We start from the raw sequence: 14,941 nt of genomic DNA, 5'->3' as shown, positions 1-14,941 counted from the left end.
CAGCTAGGGTTCTAAAAATATTGGGGTTCTATTTTAAGGAATTATCTCTCTCACCGGCTAATTCTCTTTCACGATGTCTCTGTCTCTTGCACTTTATCTCTATGGCTTTCTCTCTCTATCTTTTTGGAATTTAATCTAAAACTTGTTTTTTGATAATAATATTTGTATTAAGTTTTATTTATTTGTGTTACTGCTGAATCATGTAAACCACGTAGCACGTAGAATAGGTCATTTGTTTGTTTCAGTAATATTAGGAAGAGTTCTGAATAAGTGGGGGTGTTAGAGTATTTGTAGGAAGTAGTTGCATGATTTTAGCTAACTCAATAGTTGGTCCATCTTTTAAATATTTGTATGTACTCGGTTAGAATTATAAGCAGAGAGAACACAACGTAGTCCATGGAGACACTCCATATTTTTACATATCAATCTTTGTTTTTATAATTTCATCATATCTCACCCTATCTCTCTGTCTATCTCTAATATTGTAATCTTATACCGCAGAAATTGAAAACTAGTAAATCTTATAAGATTACTTGTTGTCATATAAGCAGAAGCTTAAATATGTTGTTACAATTGTATATGTGATGTGTTAAAAGATATAATTCTACTTATCTATACCAGATTAAGGTTCAGGTGCGTATAACTTCCAATCTTGAAATTATGGAGCCATGTTGCAGTGTGAAGGACAAGTTGGAATGCTCTTTTTCTTGGTTCTGTTTAAGGACAATGAATATCATCTTCGATTAATCGCCTTGTGGACAAATTAACAACGGTTTTATTTCTTAGGCGCAAGATACTATTATGTTCAAACTTTACAACAGTTTTATATCCATTGAACAGATAGAGAAACTGGAAGATCTCGCGACCATGGATGTTGGAGCTCTAGTCATTATAGATTTGCGGTGGTATGTTTTTTTAATTCATCTGCTGATTTCATATTTGCTGAGTGCTCTCTGTAAAATTATATTCTTTCTGCAGGTCCAACACACAGAATATGATACCTATGTTTTTTTAATTCATCTGCTGATTTCATATTTGCTCGAGTCCTCTCTGTAAAATTATATTCTTTCTGCAGGTCCAACGCACAGAAAATGATACCTTGGAAGGTTTAGGACACAACGCCAGAGGGCATGGCAATGCTATCGTTGGGGTAAGTGACCATGGTTTCGCTTACATGTTAGTATTTCTTCGGGTGTACAAAAAATTTAACTAGTAGTCAAATGCTTGCTTCTTGATTTGGACTTATACCAAGAAACTAAAGTTTAGGATTGGTAACATTTGGTACTTCATCTTTGTACCGTTGTAAAATTAATATATTATTGAGTATGTCAAAGTTGAAAGTTCCAATCATTTTGTAAAATATTATATGGATACTACTTAGCATTGCTTTTGTTTTATGTTAGTTAAAAACTATAGTATTTACACAGGTTGCTTTGTATAATTTATAGCAGTGTTAACTTCCTATGTTAAATATCAATACACTACAAGAAAAACGGCCATTTCCTACCGGCGTTTTGGTAGGAAATGGGCTATTTCAGGTAGGAAAAGGGGGCAATTCCTACCAAAAGACTTGGTGGGATTTGCTCTAGTCGGAATTGCTTTGTGGTAGGAATTGGTGCTTGTATCTCAAAAGGTCCCACTTGCCAAGTGGCCGCCCATGTGGCACGCCACATGGGCGGCCACGTCACCTGCCATGTCAGCTGCCACGTCATACAAATTGGGGTCAGATTGATGAGTTGGCATGTGGGACCGATCCACATGTCCTGCCATGTGTCCTGCCACGTGGCAATTGACACAGAAAAGACCTTTTTCCTACCAAAATTGGTAGGTTTTGAGTGAGTATTTCCTACCATAACAGGTAGGTTTTGATTGATGAATGGTAGGTTTTATGTCAGAAGACATGAATATCAGTATTTCCTACCAACCATTTCCTACCACTGTTTAGCTTGAATGTGGTAGGAAATACCTTGAATGTGGTGGGAAATTGTTGGACAGTTTTTTTATAAAAAAATTTATTTCATTGATAACAATGTAGATAAAGTTGTACATAAATTAATATCTAAATTATAAGCAAACAACAATAACCAAAATTAAAAAATTCATCATAAATCACAATTCAGACATAACACCATTATAACATTAAAAAAGAATTAGATATCCGTGATAATTGCATATTAGAAATAATAATTCATTACAACAATTAATAGATGTTTCAAAAGTTAAGACTAATCATCTTCAAGTTCTCATCATTGTTGAATCATTTGCCTTCATTCTTTGTAATTTCTTCATTATCGTTGTTGAATAATTTGTCTACATTCTTTGTAAGTTTTCCATTTCCGTCTTTGTTTGTTTCATTTCCTTGGTCTCGAGTGAATAAAATCTACATAAGAAGAGATTATAAATGTTAGTAGTCATTAACGTACATGAACAATTAATACATGTAGTAAAAACAAATAAGTAAATATATAAACGAATCAAGATAAAAAATATGTTAAAAATATTGAAATGCATACATATATATGAGATGGTTTAAATGAAGAAGATGAAGATATTTACCAAAAGATAAGAAGAGGATGGAGAAATTATGAAATGAAATTTTGGTGGAGTAGATGAAATTGAAAGTGAAAAGAGGAAGATAGTGGTTTATAGGTTCAAGTCACCTATTTCCTACCAATATTGGTACGTTATGGGTTTAGGGGGAATTTTCAAATTTTTGAGTTTAATTTTGGCTCCGTATTTGAAATTTTCATTTTTGATTTTGGCTCCACAATTGATTTTTTTGTGAAATTAAGGTTCATTTCCTACCTATACTGGTAGGTTTTGAATTTGACGAAAATTTTGAATTTTTGGTTTTGGCTCCATATTTAAAACTTTTAGTTTTGGCTCCATATTTGAATTTTCGTGAAACTAAAGTTCATTTCCTACCAATATTGGTAGGTTTTGAGTTGGACTTTGTTTTTGAATTTTTGGATTTCGCTCTAATTTTAAAAATTTTGAATTTACTTTCATGTTTAAAATTTTCGTGAAACTACAACCAATATAGGTAGGTAATGGGGTTTAACGATTTTTTTTTAATTTTTAGTGTGAGTGCAATTATTAAAAAGTAAATTAAATATTTAAAAATATTTAAATATCAATATAGGACTAAATACTAGTAAACCAAATATATTTATTTTTTTTCTAAAAATTATATCATATCCCTAAAATATATAGAGAAACAAACAAATATATCTTAGTTAAAAAATTGGATAATATTTATTAAAAATCGGATATTATACGGAATTGTTAAAATAACAATTTAATTACTATTTTCAGGTGATGCCTTTTCCTACCAATTTTTGGTCTATTTCATACCAAACTTGGTAGGAAATACCTAACTAGGAAAAGGACAGACAACTTTTTTGGGCAAAACCTACGAATTCCGGTAGGAATTAAAAGTTTATTTTATGGATCTATTATTAAAATATAATAGCTTAATTTTTAAAAATTCAATATTTTAACTACATGTATAAAATTCATGTATCTAATCATCCTAAGGTTGGATTATTAAAAAAAAAATCCAAGTGTGTAATCCTAAACATCCCCGACATTTGAGTTGAAAACCTAACTCAATCTTCGAACAATCTCGACATTCTGTTTTCTAAACGATTTTCTTATTCATAATTATTTTCTTACCCAATTTTTTTTCCTAGTTTTATTTCACTATAAATTGACATTTCAATTGAAAAGTTTTAATTTATCGAATCATTTTCATATTTAATATTTTTTTCGTAATAATCATAATTATCCAAAAAATAAATGGAAACACGAGACTATAATTGTAATCAACTAACTTTTAGAGTTCCACTATTAAAATTAATTGATGTTTATATTTTTAGAGTTTGATAAACGAAAATGTGACAAATAATGGGCGAAAAGTACAAAAAATATATTTTTCTTGCATTTTTTTCTATATATATCTATTATAAAAATATAATAAATTAATTTTTAAAAATTATGTATTTCAACTACATGTATAAAACTCATATCTAATCATCCGTAAGGTTGGATTATTAAAAAATCTAAATGTCTAACCCTTCCCCGAAACTTTGAGTTGAAAACCTAACTCAATCGTCGAACAATCTCGAGTTTCCGTTTTCTAAACGATTTTCTTAGTCATAATTGTTTTTTTACCCAATTTTTTTTCCTAGTTTTATTTCACTATAAAATGACATTTCACTTGAAAAGTTTTAATTTATCGAATCATTTTCATATTTAATTTTTTTTCGTAACAATTATAATTATCCCAAAAACAAATGGAAACACAAAATTGTAAGTGTAATCAACTAAATTTTAGAGTTTCACTATTAAAATGAATAGATGTTTATGTTTTTAGAGTTTGATCAACGGAAACGTGACAAACAATGGGCGAAAATTACAAAAAAATATTTTTCTTGCAGTTTTTTTTCTATAGATAAATTATAAAAACATAATAGCTTAATTTTTAAAAAATCTATATTTCAATTACATGTATAAAACTCATATATCTAATCATCCGTAAGGTTGGATTATTAAAAAAATCCAAATGTCTAACCCATCCCCGAAACTTTGAGTTGAAAAGCCTAACTCGATCTTCGAACAATCTCGACGTTCCGTTTTCTAAACGATTTTCTTAGTCATAATTGTTTTCTTACCCAATTTTTTTCCCTAGTTTTATTTCACTATAAAATGACATTTCACTTCAAAAGTTTTAATTTATCGAATCATTTTCATATTTAATATTTTTATTCGTAATAATTATAATTATCCAAAAAATAAATGGAAACACAAAACTGTAAGTGTAATTAACAAACTTTTAGAGTTTCAGTATTAAAATGAATAGATGTTTATGTTTTTAGAGTTTGATCAACGGAAATGTAACAAATAATAGGCGAAAAGTACAAAAAAAATATTTTTCTTGTAGTTTTTTCTACAGATCTATTATAAAAACATAATAGCTTAATTTTTAAAAATTCTATATTTCAATTACATGTGTAAAACTCATATATATATAATCATCCGTAAGGTTAGATTATTAAAAAAATCTAAATGTCTAACCCATCCCCGAAACTTTGAGTTGAAAATCTAACTCAATCTTCGAACAATCTCGACAATCTGTTTTCTAAACGATTTTCTTATTCATAATTGTTTTCTTACCCAATTTTTTTTCTTAGTTTTATTTCACTATAAAATGACATTTCACTTGAAAAGTTTTAATTTAGCGAATCATTTTCATATTTAATATTTTTTTTCATAATTATTATAATTATCCAAAAAACAAATGGAAACACGGGACTGCAAGTGTAATCAACTAACTTTTAGAGTTTCACTATTAAAATTAATAGATATTTATGTTTTTAGAGTATGATCAACAAGAATGTGACAAACAATGAGCGAAAAGTAGAAAAAATACATTTTTCTTAGTTTTCTCCTATTTCCTACCAATATTGGTAGGAAACGACCTGAATTATTGATATTTATTTATACTTCAGAAAAATGTTATATATTCTTAACAATACGTGGCATGCTGATGTGGTTGGTGGGGTTATTTTCAAATTAAGATTTTACCAAAACCTACCAACCTTGGTAGGAAAAACTTTCCCACCAAACTTGGTAGGAAATGGTCTCGGATTGATGATATTATTTCTTTTTTCATAAAAAAAGTTTGATCAATAAAATAAGTGAGGGCTGATGACGTGGTTGGTGGGACCATTTCGGTATCAAATTTTAGTCAAAACCTACCAAAATTGATAGGTTTTGAGTTTCCCACCAATATTGGTAGGTTGTGGTGCTTGCGTGTACAAAATATGGGCCCCACCTAAAGCAATTCCTACCAGTTTACGGGTTGGTAGGAAATGGTAGAGTAATTTCTACCAAATTTTTCTGGTTTGATTTGCTTGGTAGGAAAAAGCCGTTTTTTTGTAGTGATAGTAGGCCAAATAGTAGTTTGTCTATTGGTTTGTATAGAATCATGAAAAGGAGTAGACCAACAGTCATACTTAGCATTATTAAGATTAAGGACAACGAGATCAAGTTTCTTATGTACACATAATTGGAAGAAACAACATTTCCAGACCTACTCCTCGACTAGTCATTTTTTATTAGTTTGATATAATACAGAATTTTTGTATCTTACTTAGTATTGATGGCGCATTGAAGTTCCTCAGAGTGTTGGATTTGGGAGGAAGCATGCTATCCAGACCAATTCCTCCGGAGATTGAAAATTCAACTAGTATTGTTAAGATGTAAGTCAATATTATGGACATGATTAATGTTTCAAGTTGTTGCTCCAGAATATCTCTGAAGTTTTCTTACCTGTCCAGTTGTATTGTTACATATTACTACTTACACTTTGCATAAATTTGACAATTGCCCAGCAGGTTTATAAAGCCAAGATATTTTCCTTGGTGATAACTTGGTGTTATGAATGTTCTTGTTTCAATATAGAGTCTACTTATAAAGCTAGCTTTGCATACAATATGTGGCCAAATAGCTCTGATAGTGTTTGTTTTGACTAGATTAGATTTAGGCAATTAATAAATATATAAGCCAAAACTACCATTGATTCATATTTCAGCGCCTTAAATTTTCATAACTATAGGTAGATAGATAAGTCGATACATTAAAAACACATTTCATGTACTGCTTGCAACGTGTAACAAGTGTAGCAAGTCATTATTCTGACTTGGCACTTATATCTTTTCAGGTGTCTCGAAGAGCTTTGGGTAGCAGTTCTTAACACTACTTGTTTATATCCAATTAGTTATTAGTTAGTTATTGACTTCTCATTTTGTTGGTTCATGCTAGATGGAGTACCGATTCTCGGCATTATTACTGCTTTGTGCTTACATCTAGTGGCATGTGGTACTTCCTTGATCGACAATCAATAAGCAGTGGAGACCTCGGGCAAAGTAGCAGTTAAGCAAAAAATGATAACCGAGAGCAAAGTAGTAAAGTAGAAGGATTAGTACTATTATTGACATTGGGCACTATTTAGTTTTATTTTTTTTTGTTTTTGAATATAAAGTTATCAAACAAATTTGTATGCAACCTTAGTTGTGATGATCTTGGTAGTTATTTATTATTGGAAGTAATGGATGTATAACGTAAAATATTGTTATCAAATGAAAGCAGAATTTAATTGATTATTAATTTTTATTTTGTTGGAAAATTCAATTCTTCAAATATAATATTTTTATTTGATTCACAAGCGGCCCCATATTCTGAAAATCAGTTTTATAAATAATAAGATCATTTGCAATACAATAAGTATGTTACTATAGAGTCCAAAAGAGGTTTATATTGAGATCTATAGTAACAAAATATGGTATATTGTAATAGAGTAGTTGTTATGTTGCTATAGATATCTATACTAACTAGCTACAAGTCAACATTGCCTTAGTCCTCTTCGGACCTTTAGCAACACTTTTTTGGTTCTATAGCAACACAGTTGGGGGTTGCTTGAAGCAATCTATGGTGTAGTGAAATTATTGGATGGCGGAAAGATATATAAGAAAAAACCAATATATTATGGGGAGAAACATAATTGGACTCATTTTTCTCCATTTTTTGAGCTTCCATGTTGGGAAACACTCAGCCTTCTTCATAATATTGACATTATACACACGAAAAAGAATGGCTTTGATAATATTTTTACACAATTCTTGGTGATGCAAAGAAGACCAAATATAACACAAAGTGAAGAAAAGATTGTCAAGAATCAGGTGTACACCGTGAATTGTGGATTCGAGGTAATGGCACCGAACCACATGCATTATATACACTTTCAAAGGAACATGTTCATAAGTTATTCAAGTGGATTGTCTCATTGAAACTTCCAGATGGTTATGCCTCAAAAATATCTAGGTGTCTCAATTGGGCAAAAAATTGTATTGGTCGTATGAAATCACATGATGGTCACGTCTTCATGAAAAAATTGTTGCCTATCGTTTGTCATGACCTTCTTCCGAAGCATATAGGGGATCCTGTCATTGAATTGTATAACTTCCTTCAAGATATATGCTCTTCAACTCCCAAGTACTCAGATTTAAAAAAAATAAAGAAAGATATAGTGAGGATAATGTCCAAACTTGAAACCGTCTTCACTCCTGGTTTATTTGATCCAATGGGGCATTTTCCACTACATTTAGCAACTGAGTGTAAGTTGGGTGGGCAAGCTAATGGGCGTTGGATGTATTTTATTGAAAGATACTTGCACAACTTGAAATTGAAAGTAGGAAATAAAGCTCGAGCGAGTGGTTCAATGGACACGATTATCGATAATATGGTGAAATTATAGTTATTAATAAGTTGATGTATGCAGGAAACTGTGATGGTTGAGCGGGTTGTGAACAATAGAGGCAACAACGGAGATGAGGTATCTGGCAGAAATGAAGATGAAGACCTCGATGCACACAACTATCCGCTAATGTAGTAGGCTTTGTCATATTAGCCTGGTAATATCTACTTAGCTTTGTATGAACTGAAAGACTTGTTGGGTTTTAGAATTCTGCTCCTCTTTTGTAAAGCTATATGTAGCTCTTTTGTTAAATTATATGGGGTATGCACCCAATAGTCATCAAACTTTCTAGTACTAAACATAGATGACCAAACTAGATGGGCATAACTATAACTAACAAGTTTAATGATTTTGAAGCAAGTGTTGGTTTTATATGTTTTCCTCTATTATTTTATGATATATGGTGCATCAAGGAAAAGAAATGGCTTTTTCTTTAGAGGTAGTTCAAAACAAGAATTTTTTTATTCGGATTTTGTTATGTATATTCGACCGAAACCTGTTGCAAATAATAATCCACCAAAACGGTTGAAATTGAAAAACTACTAAAAATAGTAGAATTTAATTTTTAACTAGAAGTGGTCGAATTTGATAAACAAGCATATATAGTCGAATTTAGAATTTTTGGCGAGTTTTTCAAATTTTAAATTCGACTGAATGCAGTTGTATTTACACGGTTGTATTTAGCCGGACCTATTGAACCGGGTAAATACAACCGTTTTACTATATACAACCGTTTTACTAAATACAACCGAATATAATTGTATTTAACTAAATACAACCGGTTTTTGGGTATTTGTGTTTAGGCATTTTTTTCTAATGAGTTAAGTCCAATGGTTATCCTATTTATGTTCGTGTACTATTTAGATTAATAGCTATACCTCTTTGAGGGTTTCATAGAGTGAATTTGTGCTATATTGCTTAAAACTCTTTTTATCCTTTAAACAAGTATGACATTTGTGAGCAAGCGTCTTCTACCTATGGATGAGGGCTGCTACAGGAGCTTAATCACCAATACATCCTCTAATTCTCTCTATTAAAGTGAATTGTTATCATTTCGTTGAAAACTTATGTTTGTTAAAATATAATTGCAAATGAAGTTAAAAAAATCTAATTTTTTGCATACATGGTTAGTTTGAAGTAATATAAGCATGCATGAGTTTGGATTAACGAAACAAAATTTGTAAAACCCCTAATTTAACCCCTAAACCTTTCTATATTTAAAAATCATTAATTATAGAACGTTATTAATTATTTTAACCATAATTAATGAATAATTCAACCTTACACATGTCAATATACAATGCAATTCCATATTCTCTTACATTGATAATATTTCTTATTTATTGTCCAACTAAAAGTTTTGAGTCCACCGGCTCAGACCAGTTCACAACTCGTAGCCCAAGCTCGCAGGAAACAATATCTCAGGCTGCAACTACCCCTCCATCTACAGATAGTGCTAGTACTTCAGCTACTTGGCCAACTGTAGAGCAGTGGTCTCCACAACAGTTACAAGAATATTATGAGCAGTATCTACAATCTACACAACAGTAGCATCAGTATGCACCACTTGTAGGAGGACATCCTCGAGTCTATTTTTCAGAACTCAGCTCCAAGTTTCACCCATCCCTATTATCAATTAATGCATAGCTCCAATGCCAAAGCCAAGAAAAAACTCGGTCAAATTTTAATTAATTAGCCAATTTTAGGTGCAAAATAAAAATAATAATTTTGACCTTTAAATAATCTGATCATCTGCACTTTATGATCTATACTATACTCTCAAAATTATACTATCTATACTTCCCATTTATACATTCACTGTTTTTAGTTGAATGACCTCTAGTTCTCTCTCTAAAGCAAAAATATTTATCTTCGATTCTTTACAACCTACAACACACAATCATATACACTCACACATAGCATCAATCTCATGCATAACATGCACTTGATTTGATTATTTATTTCATACTGTTAAACTTTTTTACCTCTTGGTTGTTTAGGTTTTGAACTTCTACAAAGAGGAATGAAGTCAGTGTAAAGAAGAAAGAAACCTGTGCATAAAAGAAGATACCTAAAAAGCATTAATGGAAGAGAAGGATAACAAACCTATATGAGCAGTATAAGAGAAGAGATAATATTAAAAGTGATAATGCAGTCACCCTAAAGTTATATTGTACCTATCAAGTAATTATCATGATCTTGATGTGGTACCTAGCTAGCTAAGTTAGTTTTAGTTTCCAGTACTTGTTTTGGTATGGTTGGTAGGCTTGGAACTGGTTGGTGGTTGGTGATACTTGAATTGGTTTTTTTAGTTGTTGGATTGTTTTTCTTGATGAATGTTTGGTAAACTTTGAAATGCGGAAATTCTATTTTCAAATATTATATTGCCTTTTTTTCTCATTAAATTTTGGCAAAAAGTCGTGTAAAGTGTAGTTATTGATATAAATTATTTATATTCTCTGTTGGTGAATACAAAAAAATGTAGGTATAGATTTAAAAGTGTAGGTAAAAGTTTAAAAGGTCCACATCAAAGTATAACTATAGATAATGTATCCATTGATAACTTTGTTTTTGACAATTTAATGTTGCAATAGCTAATATGGTGTTACCATAGCCTTATGGTTACACCAAATATGATGTAAAAATACCATAATTGTGTTACCATAGGTCTATAATGTTACCAATATAATAAAAGTGTAGGCATGGATGTCCTAGGGTTACACTTTTTCCGGTGTTACCAAAATTGAAAAAGTGTTACCATAGACCCCTATGATAGCACCCATATTAGTTACCATCCTATTTTTCAAAAAAGTGTTACCAAAGCCATTTTCTTCACTTTCAGCAACTATTTTTGGCCTTTATTCACACTTTTTTGGTGTTACAATAGGTTGTTTATGGTATAGTGTATGCATGAAGATAATGTGTATCACACAATTTTTTGAAAAATAGAAGATACGCTGCACGGTTTGGCATATCTGGTGGGTAGACTGACTAAACATCTTAAAAAAGTGTTATTTTCGTGATTATCTATTTTTGAAAGTTAATTTAGTTAATGAAAAATATTCGATTTAAGATGTTGATCTATCTTGCTAGCTCTAATCTAAATATATGTTAGATATATATTGTGAATTCTTATTATGACTAATATTTTTGGAATTTAATGATGTATGAATCTTTATGAATATGGGTACTTTAAAGTTGTATATTGTTATAGATTTTAATAAGCTCTGTATACCAATTTTTGTAGTTATGGAATACTTGCATTAAACAACAAAGATAATTGTACGTAGAGGATTTTGATCATCAGTTATCAAGACGACCTTCTTTCATTTAAATTTGTTATTATTTCTTTTCTAATACAATAAAAGGATGATATACTAAAATATCATAAACAAATATAGTATTATTTTTAGTAATGTTTTTTTCACATTAGAAATATACTTAATAATGCTTGAATATACGTGCTCTTCAGGACCACAGAAAAAATCTCAATATAGTCCATTCCTTTCTTTTATGCATACCTCTTCGCTATGAACGTTGTCTTGTACCTTGTATCAACTTGTTTTAAGATGCTTTCTCTCTTCTTGTACACCACTTACAACCAATCGTTTTTCAATGCAATGGGAGTAAATCCCAAGATTGGTTCCATTGTGGAAACTGATTTGTCTCTTCTTCCATCGGTGCCAACCAAATCTCACTATTACTATTTTGAATAGCTTCTTTGAAGGAGATATGTTCTAATTCTTCACTGAGAGTGCATAATCTACTACAATAACCTTTTCATAGTTTTTTGAACCGGTTTGTTTGCTTGTTTTGATCTAGAGAAGTGAAACTTTCTTTGTTTAAATCTACCGAAGTAAAAATTTCCTTGAACAGCTATTGTTCATGCACTACAAAAAATATTGAATCAGACAATGGTTTTCCATATTGTCTAAAAGATGAATTTTTCGTTGTCTATTGGGGGCAGTGTGTTTGGCACTTATAATGGTTATGCACCATTGTAATAACAATTTAGAGGCACAATAGTTAAAAATAGTATTATTTGAATTTATTCCTACAACAGTTTATATATAAATTTCATCTAGTTACACAATGATTTTATTAAGAAAACAATACTTTAGGCAACTGTTTTTTGTTTTTTGGGTATTGTATTTCAACTATGCTCTTAATGACCAATATATTGTTAGAAGAAAATAATTTTATAAAGTAAGACATACAATGGTTTTAATAATTTTTAATGGCTTTCACACAATTATGTACCTGTTCAAACTCATTTAAAACAAATCAATTAGTATTGTTAAAATAAAACTGTGTCTTTATCCTATTGTAAAAATTATAAATAAAATTAAAATTTAATATTCAAAATTTATAAAGAAGAATTACAATTGTAGCTATAAATCTATTTTTAACAGTCATTTTTCAATTAAGAAATTCAGATCTTGAGCTCCCCTCATTTTCCCTTCCATCTTCAAACATTTATATCCTGTTACCTGCAATATTAGTTATTTGTTGGAGTTAGGACATGAATTAAATTAAATTGAATGCATCGGAAAAAGCTTAATCAAGAGTGAACAAATTTTACATTATATACAAGGTACTAGTATAAAATAAATCAATTTCAGATGTATACTAGGATAATCTAATTTTTTTATCCAAGATACATGCTTATTTTTTATCCAAGATACATGCTCTTTTTTACCCAAGAACAATAACAAATAACAAATACACATCTCTCATAATTTTGAAACATGTTGGCAACTAAAATAAAAAAGGTTGTTAAAACTACATAATTTAAGAAAAATAAATAACTTAAGTTTTTTCATTACCTACAACCACTTACAAGAGGTAGGTAGATAAAACAAGTCAATGGATTAAAATGCTTCCAAACATGCACAACATAACATCTGTTGCAACCCTTTTGGTGACTGGAAACATACTTGCAAAATTGCAAAAATATGTATGAACAATAACTGATTAAAAAGCTGGCATGACAATAATCTTAACAAATAACTATAACTGTGATAGTGAATTTACGGCTATATTACCTTATATTTTCACACACATATAAAGATATTCCCAGTCTTGCCCCATATGAAAATGATTATATCTTTGCTTGCAATTACCAAAAAAATACCATTTGGTGACCACCAAGATGATGGTACTTCCTTTGTGAAAAATTTGCCTGCATGACCATAGACCTAAGTGTATGCCTTCTAGAAGTCTTGTCAAAAAATAATCAGAATATCAGGTGCTAAGAAATTTTAGTATAAGGGGAAATGCCAGTTTTCTATGATGGTGAAATAAAACTCAGGCCACTGCCAATATTTGAAGGTGCCAATTGATAACATATACACTCAAAATACTGGGTCAGCATGCCAAAAAAAAAGTGGGAATGCACATGCCTCTGTAATATTAAAAGTATATTTCACACACTAAAGATTCATTTTATTCTAAATCTCATCATTGTAATGATGGATAACAATGGTAAGTTTTTTCTGCATGCAAGATCAGTAGGTGGATACAAGAAAGACCATACATTATACCACTGGAAGGTGGATACAAGTCTTGCCTGAGGATTTTGCTAGTGAAGGTATTGGAATTGTTGAATTTAACCCTGGTCGGGCATTTCTCCTTTTGTGTTTGAACAACATAACCCAAGCAACTACACAACAAAGAGTCAGAGACAGAGAGCCTAGCAAAACTATAATTACAATTACACTGCCTTTAAGTCCCTTTTTATGCTGCTGCCTACTGACATCAACCCCGAGGGGCTTAACAGGTCTCCTTTTGCTACCCAGACCGGAATATGCCTCACTATCAAAGGTTGAAGGTGCAGGTGGAGATGCAGGAATACCTATCAGTGTATGAAGTACGACTACATTAGTCAAACAATCGCTTGCATATACTTGATACTGCAACCTCAAAATAAACATATCATACCTGGATAATGCAAATATAGGACCTTGTATTTACTAAAATAATAAGGTTCGATACCCACTTCCTTTTGATAAAATTTTTGATATATTATATAGGCTGTAGAGTTATCAAAATTTGCTCCAAAAGGCACCAGGTCCAAAAGGACAACAATCTTTTCTTGATTCGGGTTGTCTGCATTTGCTCCCAGTATGCGAACTTGACTTTTCTTCATAAATATCCCACGAGAAATTTGTGTAGCAAGGTCCGATACAAGAGGAAAGAATGCATACAATGGTAAACCAAGCCACAGCCCAACTTTGATTGCCAAAACACAACCACATGGAGATCCAAAAGGCTTATTAGTGTATGGCTCTCTGCACGATAGTGACTCTGCATCTGCTATTTTTCTCCGAGAGACCACTTTAACAACCCTAATCAACCTGGTGGCTTGAAATATCACATGGATGCCCAAACAAATGGGTTTAGACTCTTTTAACCAAACATACAATATCACCATAGTATATACAATATCACAACATCGCTCCCAGTGAATTAGAATTAGCACAAAACTAAATAAATAAATAACAAAGAGAGAGAGACTAATTACGACAGAGAGATCGAGGGAGAGAGAGAGAGAGAGAGAAATTGAGGGGGAGTGAGGGGAGAGAGAGAGAGAGATTACTCACTTCAGCAGCGAGATATTCAAGA

The 14,941-nt window shown here is 31.1% G+C and overlaps 2 long non-coding RNA genes across 2 annotated transcripts; both read left to right on the top strand.

Moving 5' to 3' along the window:
• The first annotated feature begins 385 nt into the window (after positions 1–385).
• Positions 386–1,397, top strand: LOC141687459 (uncharacterized). Its single transcript, XR_012561026.1, has 2 exons — positions 386–905; positions 1,076–1,397. It is a non-coding gene; the product is annotated as an uncharacterized LOC141687459 (long non-coding RNA).
• A 4,694-nt stretch (positions 1,398–6,091) lies between these two features.
• LOC141687460 (uncharacterized) lies at positions 6,092–7,170 on the top strand. The gene is made up of 3 exons (XR_012561027.1): positions 6,092–6,263; positions 6,725–6,743; positions 6,826–7,170. It is a non-coding gene; the product is annotated as an uncharacterized LOC141687460 (long non-coding RNA).
• Positions 7,171–14,941: the final 7,771 nt, after the last annotated feature.

This window comes from Apium graveolens, chromosome 9, assembly GCF_009905375.1.
Source record: "Apium graveolens cultivar Ventura chromosome 9, ASM990537v1, whole genome shotgun sequence".
NCBI lineage: Eukaryota > Viridiplantae > Streptophyta > Magnoliopsida > Apiales > Apiaceae > Apium > Apium graveolens.
Note: the sequence above shows the minus strand (reverse complement) of the source record. Positions and strands in the feature narration are given on the sequence as shown.